We start from the raw sequence: 9,254 nt of genomic DNA, 5'->3' as shown, positions 1-9,254 counted from the left end.
GGAGAGGTCCTCACCATCAAAATTTGAGCGCGCAACGACTTTCCGTTTTCGAGTTATGAATGAATTTGTATTCGGGGGCGTGGCTTAAATGCCGTTATACTTTCGTTTCATTTCATTCACTTACTTTCGTCCATTTCCATATCTCAGTGTAACACAATTGTCAATAGTAATACTCAATAGATGAGTTTTGACAAAATGTGATTGTAAATGTTAAAATAATGATTTTATAAAGTCTAAATATGAATTGTATAACAATATTAGGGAGTAGTATGATGAAATGACAGCAGGGGGCAGTAAAATACCACTTATTGGCTTAATATGTCTTTATATTCATATAAAATCACCTTTTGAAGAAGTTAAACTTTTTTTCTGATAATTATTGATCTAGAGAGTTCAGAGAATTGTGCTGCACTGGTTTTGAACATTATGATATGAACATTATACGATAATAGATAGAAGACACCATTTACAGCAAATACAGGCAATTTACCATAGGAAATATATGGTTTTAAAGCGTTTTAACAGTTATAGCGCCAACTATGGTCCGATCTCCATAAAATTTTCCATGCTTCTTTAGCAGGTTATGACACATATGCTCATCAATTTTTGTGAAGTTCTGAGTTTTCGTTTAGGATTTATAGTTATAACTATATAGTTATAGTTTAGCAGTTTTCTGCACTAAAGCAAACCAGTTTTTCCATGTTAACTCAATCATGCATGCTTACACACACACACACACACACACACACGAAGACAAATGTTGTTGTTGTTTTTTCAATGCTATTGGGATATGTCATTATGAAAATATATTTGAATGGTCTATAAACATTTCACAAAGTCTTTGTTAGCTATTAATCAGAAGATTCAGAATTTATTCAGAAACCTAAGACTACACAAACACATTATGTTTTAGATACAGACATTTGAAATATATGATGTGATAAAACTGTCAATACTAATACTTTAACGGACGGATTTTGACTAAATGTAATTGTAAATGTTAAAATAGTGATTTTATAAATTTTAAACAGCAGGGGGCAGTAAAATACAACTTATTGGCTTAATATGCCATTATATTCATATAATTTTCACCTTTTTAACTGTTATAGAGGCAAATTTTGTCCGATCGGTCTGAAAATTTTCATGCATGTTCAGAGTGATATTTCACTGGCTTTTTAAGAAGGTCTGAGTCATTCATTAAAGAGATATAGGCTTTCGGGGACACTTGGTAAAGGCTACATTTTGAAGTGAACCTATTATATCTATCCAAATGAAGTAGTTCAACTTTTTCTGACAATTATTGACCTAGTGAGTCCAGAGAATTGTATTGCACTAGTTTTGAACATTATGATATGAGAACTATATGATCAGAGATGGAAAAGACCATTTACCACCAATACAGACAGTTTACCATAGGAAATATATGGTTTTAAAGCTTTTTAACAGTTATAGCGCCACCTTTGGTCCAATCTCCATAAAATGTTGCATGCTTGTTAATGATGTCATGTCACATATGCTCACCAACTTTTGTGAAGTTTTGAGTTTTCATTTAGGATTTATAGGCTTTTTAGTGTATTTTGCCACGCCCATTTTATAAATGACCCTATTACAGCCATACAAATGCAAAAGTTCAACTTTTTTTTGATAATTATTGATCTAGAGAGTCCAGAGAATTGTCCTAGACTGGTCTGGTTCCGATCGGGCGAAAAACCAGGGACTAGTTCGCAAAAGTAGGTTTTTAACATATTCATGAATATTTAATGAACGGTTTGATTGACAGCAATGGTTCTAGAGGCAAAGTTGTTCAGGATGAGCAGATCTATCAAATGATATGCATTTTGTGACGATAAGTGTAACACCACGTGATTACAGAGCCATAAAACTCGTTAGCGCCAACTAGTGGCCGATTTCATTCAAAATTCTTACAGACCTTTAGGGCCATGAGTCGAACATGCCCATCGAGTTTCGTTCCGATCGGCCTCCGTTAACCTTGTCTAATAGGTGCTCAAACTTCATTGGCTGATGGCGGCCATGTTTTTTGAGATACACTAATGTCCTCATAGATATACATGGCACCTTGGACCAAGACACTGCATACCAATTTTCAAGTCAATCGGACTAACGGTCAGGTGGTTATAGCCCATTTTATGTTTTTTTCATGTTATAGCGCCACCATGTGGCCAATCGCCGCGATTTTTTTACTGTGACCTCAGATTGACCTCTTACACATGTGTACCGAGTTTGGTGAAGATACCTCATTTACTTCTGGAGTTATAGCCATTTTAGTAAAATAGGCTCCGCCTTCTTCAAACGTTTTGGCGCCCCTTAGCGACCGTGAATCGAAATTTCAACTTTTTTTCGATAATTATTGATATTCAGACTACTGTGAACATTTCTGCACTGGTTTGGTTCCGATCGGGCGAAAAACCAGGGACTAGTTCGCAAAAGTAGGTTTTGGACAAAATCCAAAATGGCGGAAAAATTTGCATACCGGAAATAAAATACCTCCTATATTTCTTGTTCGGCTTGAGCCAAGGATTCCAATGATGTATGACACTTGAAGCTGAGACAAATGGTTATTGAGATATGAGCAAAATCGTGATTTTTTTTTGTTTTTTTGCGCTATAGCGCCACCTATTGGCCAATCGGGCTCATACTTTGATAACCTCTCCTCGATTTTTGTACTACCTTGTGGCCAAGTTTCAAGTCTCTAGCTCTTACGGTTTGGGCTGCACGATGCGTTTTAGCGGAGAAGAATAATAATAATAATTAAAGCTGCAAGCAGCATTTATCGGGGTTCAAGCAGTTAAGGCCTTTAAGGCATTTAAGCACAAAAGCATCAAAAGTTATTAAGATTTATTTAGCAAGCATGTAACCACTGACATAATAGATGGAAAAGACCATTTACAGCCAATACAGGCAATTTGCCATGGGATATATATGGTTTTAAAGCTTTTTAACAGTTATAGCGCCACCTATGGTCCGATCTCCATAAAATTGTTTACTGTGACCTCAAATTGAACCCATACACATGTGTACTGAGTTTGGTGAAGATATCTCATTTACTTCTTGAGTTATAGCCATTTGAGTAAAATAGGCTCCTCCCACAACAATTTGCCACATTCTAGAATTATTTAATATGATTCTAGCATGATTTACTATCATATACCATGTTCCAGAATGATTTATTAGGATTCTAGCATGATTTACCTTGATACACCTCATTTCAGTATTATTTACTATGATTTACAATGTTTCTAGCATGATTAACCACATTACTAGCAATTATGTGAAGTGTCAGTGCAAATGAGGTGATGAACACTGACAAAATATTATTGTGTTATAATAGTTAGTTATATACGTGATTTTTAGTGTGTGTCCAAGTATGAATGCAAAAGCACAAGTAAAATATTTCATTATTAAGTAGAATGGCCAGCAGAGGGCACTAGAAGACCACTTATTGGCTCACTTTCACTTTAAACCAGTTTTCTGCACTAAAGCAAACCAGTTTTTCCATGTTAACTCAATGCATGCTTACACACACACACACACACACACACACAAACACACACACACACACACACACACACACACACACACACACACACACACACACACACACACACACACACACACACACACACATACACACACAGCATAGTTAACCATGATTTACCATGATATACCACGTTCTAGTATTATTTACCAGGAGATAAACGACAATCTAGTATTATTTACTTTGATTTACCATGTTTCTAGCCTGATTTATCACATTACTAGCAATTATTTGAAGTGTCAGTGCAAATAAAGTGATTAACACTGTCAAAATATGATTGTGTTATAATAGTTATTGCTATATAAGTGATTTTTTTAGTGTGTATTCAAGTATGAATGCAAGCACATGTTGAAATATTTCATTAATAAGTAGAATGGCCAGCAGAGGGCAGTAGAAGACCACTTATTGGCTCACTTTCACTTTAAACCAGTTTTCTGCACTAAAGCAAACCAGTTTATCCATGTTAACTCAATGCATGCTTACACACACACACACACACACACACACACACACACACACACACACACACACACACACACACACACACACACACACACAGCATAGTTAACCATGATTTACCATGATTTACCACATTACTAGCAATTATTTGAAGTGTCAGTGCAAATAAAGTGATTAACACTGACAAAATATGATTATGTTATAATAGTTATTGCTATATAAGTGATTTTTAGTGTGTATTCAAGTATAAATGCAAGCACATGTGGAAAAATTTAATTAATAAGTAGAATGGCCAACAGAGGGCAGTAGAAGACCACTTATTGGCTCACTTTCACTTTAAACCTCATGATTTTGACCAGTTTTCTGCACTAAAGCAAACCAGTGTTTCCATGTTAACTCAATAATGCATACTTGCTACATATGCTACACACAATAATGCTACACACACACACACACACACACACACACACACACACACACACACACACACAAATGTTTCAGTGATATTGGTGTCACATTCACCTTCATCACATTCACCTTCTGTCTTCATCACATTCACCATCTGTCGTCATCACCTGCACCTGCTCCTCATCACCCTCCTCATCATCACCTGCTCCTCATCATCATAACCGTCACCTGTTGTCCTTGTCTTGATCTGTGTATTTAAGTTCCCCTCTCATCCATTATCATTGTCGGTTATTGTTTGTGCACTAGCACTCTGTTATGTTTGTTTTCATGTTGGAAAATAAAACCTTTGTTATATTTGTACCACACACACACACACACACACACACACACACACACACACACACACACACACACACACACACACACACACCATAATTTATCATGATTTACCATGGCTGATACCAATACCAATATGAGAAAATGACTATTTTAAACAGCAGGGGGCAGTAAAATACCACTTATTGGCTTAACATGCCATTAATTCATATCATTTTCACCTTTTTAACTGTTATAGAGGCAAATTTTGTCCGATCTGTCTGAAAATTTTCATGCTTGTTCAGGGTGATATTTCACACGTTCTGACTTGTTTTTAAGAAGGTCTGAGCATTGATTAAAGAGATATAGGCTTTCGGGGACACTTGGTAAAGGCCAGATTTTGAAGTGAACCTATTATAGCTATCCAAATGAAGTAGTTCAACTTTTTCTGACAATTATTGATCTAGTGAGTCCAGAGAATTGTATTGCACTAGTTTTGAACATTATGATATGAAAATTATATGATCAGAGATGGAAAAGACCATTTACAGCCAATACAGGCAGTTTACCATAGGAAATATATGATTTTAAAGCTTTTTAACAGTTATAGCGCCACCTATCGTCCGATCTCCATAGAATTTTTCATGCTTGTTAATGATGTTATGTCACATATGCTGACCAATTTTTGTGAAGTTCTGAGTTTTTATTTAGGATTTATAGGCTTTTTAATGTATTTTGACACGCCCATTTTATAAATTACCCTATTACAGCCATCCAAATGCAAAAGTTCAACTTTTTTTTGATAATTATTGATCTAGAGAGTCCAGAGAATTGTCCTAGACTGGTCTGGTTCCGATCGGGCAAAAAACCTAGGACTAGTTCGCAAAAGTAGGTTTTTAACATATTAATGAATAATTAATGAACAGTTTGATTGACAGCAATGGTTCTTGAGGCAAAGTTGTTCAGGATGAGGAGATCTATCAAATGATATGCATATTGTGTGGATATTTGTAACACCACGTGATTACAGAGCCGTAAAACTCGTTAGCGCCAACTAGTGGCCGATTTCTTTCAAAATTCTTACAGACCTTTAGGGCCATGAGCCGAACATGCCCATTGAGTTTCGTTCCGATCGGCCTCCGTTAACCTTGTCTAATAGGTGCTCAAACTTCGTTGGCCAATGGCGGCCATGTTTTTTGAGATACGCCAATGTCCTCATACACATACATGGCACCTTGGACCAAGACACTGCATACCAATTTTCAAGTCAATCGGACTAACGGTCAGGTGGTTATAGCCTGTTTTATGTTTTTTTCATTTTATAGCGCCACCATGAGGCCAATCGTCGCGATTTTTTTACTGTGACCCCAGAGTAAGCTCATACACATGTGTACCAAGTTTGGTGAAGATAACTCATTTACATCGGGAGTTATAGCCATTTTAGTAAAATAGGCCCCTCCCACAACGTACGTTTTGGCGCCCCTTAGCGACCGTGAATCGAAATTTCCACTTTTTTTCGATAATTATTGATAATCAGTCTCCAGAGAACATTTCTGCACTAGTTTGGTTCCAATCGGGCAAAAAACCAGGGACTAGTTCGCAAAAGTAGATTTTTGACAAAATTCAAAATGGCGGAAAATCTATCATGGCGGAAATGAAATCGGAGATATACGTTTTGTTCGTCAGGCGTCCAGCTTTCCAATGATATAAGACACTTGAGTCTACGACATACGGTCTAGGAGTTATGAGCAGTTTCGCGCTTTTGGTTGTTATAGCGCCACCTATGGGCCAATCGGGGTCATAATCTCTGAACCTTTCCTCGATTTTTGTACTACCATCTGTCAAAGTTTCAAAGTTCCAGCTCTTACGGTTTGGGCTGCACGATGCGTTTTACGGCGGAATAATAATAATAATAATAATAAAAATCAGCACAATTACAATAGGGTTTCAGCACTTCGTGCTTGAACCCCTAATAATAAAAATCCTTACAATTACAATAGGGTTTCAGCACTTCGTGCTTGAACCCCTAATAATTAAAGCTGCAAGCAGCATTTATCGGGGTTCAAGCAGTTAAGGCCTTTAAGGCATTTAAGCACAAAAGCATCAAAAGTTATTAAGATTTATTTAGCAAGCATGTAACCACTGACATAATAGATGGAAAAGACCATTTACAGCCAATACAGGCAATTTGCCATGGGATATATATGGTTTTAAAGCTTTTTAACAGTTATAGCGCCACCTATGGTCCGATCTCCATAAAATTGTTTACTGTGACCTCAAATTGAACCCATACACATGTGTACTGAGTTTGGTGAAGATATCTCATTTACTTCTTGAGTTATAGCCATTTGAGTAAAATAGGCTCCTCCCACGACGATTTGCCACATTCTAGAATTATTTAATATGATTCTAGCATGATTTACTATCATATACCATGTTCCAGAATGATTTATTAGGATTCTAGCATGATTTACCTTGATACACCTCATTTCAGTATTATTTACTATGATTTACAATGTTTCTAGCATGATTAACCACATTACTAGCAATTATGTGAAGTGTCAGTGCAAATGAGGTGATGAACACTGACAAAATATTATTGTGTTATAATAGTTAGTTATATACGTGATTTTTAGTGTGTGTCCAAGTATGAATGCAAAAGCACATGTAAAATATTTCATTATTAAGTAGAATGGCCAGCAGAGGGCACTAGAAGACCACTTATTGGCTCACTTTCACTTTAAACCAGTTTTCTGCACTAAAGCAAACCAGTTTTTCCATGTTAACTCAATGCATGCTTACACACACACACACACACACACACACACACACACACACACACACACACACACACACACACACACACACACACAGCATAGTTAACCATGATTTACCATGATATACCACGTTCTAGTATTATTTACCAGGAGATAAACGACAATCTAGTATTATTTACTTTGATTTACCATGTTTCTAGCCTGATTTATCACATTACTAGCAATTATTTGAAGTGTCAGTGCAAATAAAGTGATTAACACTGACAAAATATGATTGTGTTATAATAGTTATTGCTATATAAGTGATTTTTAGTGTGTATTCAAGTATAAATGCAAGCACATGTGGAAAATTTTAATTAATAAGTAGAAGGGCCAGCAGAGGGCAGTAGAAGACCACTTATTGGCTCACTTTCACTTTAAACCTCATGATTTTGACCAGTTTTCTGCACTAAAGCAAACCAGTGTTTCCATGTTAACTCAATAATGCATACTTGCTACATATGCTACACACAATAATGCTACACACACACACACACACACACACACACACACACACACACACACACACACACACACAAATGTTTCAGTGATATTGGTGTCACATTCACCTTCATCACATTCACCTTCTGTCTTCATCACATTCACCATCTGTCGTCATTACCTGCACCTGCTCCTCATCACCCTCCTCATCATCACCTGCTCCTCATCATCATAACCGTCACCTGTTGTCCTTGTCTTGATCTGTGTATTTAAGTTCCCCTCTCATCCATTATCATTGTCGGTTATTGTTTGTGCACTAGCACTCTGTTATGTTTGTTTTCATGTTGGAAAATAAAACCTTTGTTATATTTGTACCACACACACACACACACACACACACACACACACACACACACACACACACACCATCATTTATCATGATTTACCATGGCTGATACCAATACCAATATGAGAAAATGACTATTTTAAACAGCAGGGGGCAGTAAAATACCACTTATTGGCTTAACATGCCATTAAATCATATCATTTTCACCTTTTTAACTGTTATAGAGGCAAATTTTGTCCGATCTGTCTGAAAATTTTCATGCTTGTTCAGGGTGATATTTCACACGTTCTGACTTGTTTTTAAGAAGGTCTGAGCATTGATTAAAGAGATATAGGCTTTCGGGGACACTTGGTAAAGGCCAGATTTTGAAGTGAACCTATTATAGCTATCCAAATGAAGTAGTTCAACTTTTTCTGACAATTATTGATCTAGTGAGTCCAGAGAATTGTATTGCACTAGTTTTGAACATTATGATATGAAAATTATATGATCAGACATGGAAAAGACCATTTACAGCCAATACAGGCAGTTTACCATAGGAAATATATGGTTTTAAAGCTTTTTAACAGTTATAGCGCCAACTATTGTCCAATCTCCATAAAATTTTGCAAGCTTGTTTGTGATGTTATGACACATATGCTCACCAATTTTTGTGAAGTTCTGAGTTTTCATTTAGGATTTATAGGCTTTTGAGTGTATTTTGCCACACCCATTTTATAAATGACCCTATTACAGCCATACAAATACAAAAGTTCAACTTTTTTTTGATAATTATTGATCTAGAGAGTCCATAGAATTGTCCTAGACTGGTCTGGTTCCGATCGGGCGAAAAACCAGGGACTAGTTCGCAAAAGTAGGTTTTTAACATATTCATGAATATTTAATGAACGGTTTGATTGACAGCAATGGTTCT

The sequence above is a fragment of the Squalius cephalus genome, assembly GCF_949319135.1.
Source record: "Squalius cephalus genome assembly, chromosome: 15".
Classification (NCBI taxonomy): domain Eukaryota; kingdom Metazoa; phylum Chordata; class Actinopteri; order Cypriniformes; family Leuciscidae; genus Squalius; species Squalius cephalus.
Note: the sequence above shows the minus strand (reverse complement) of the source record.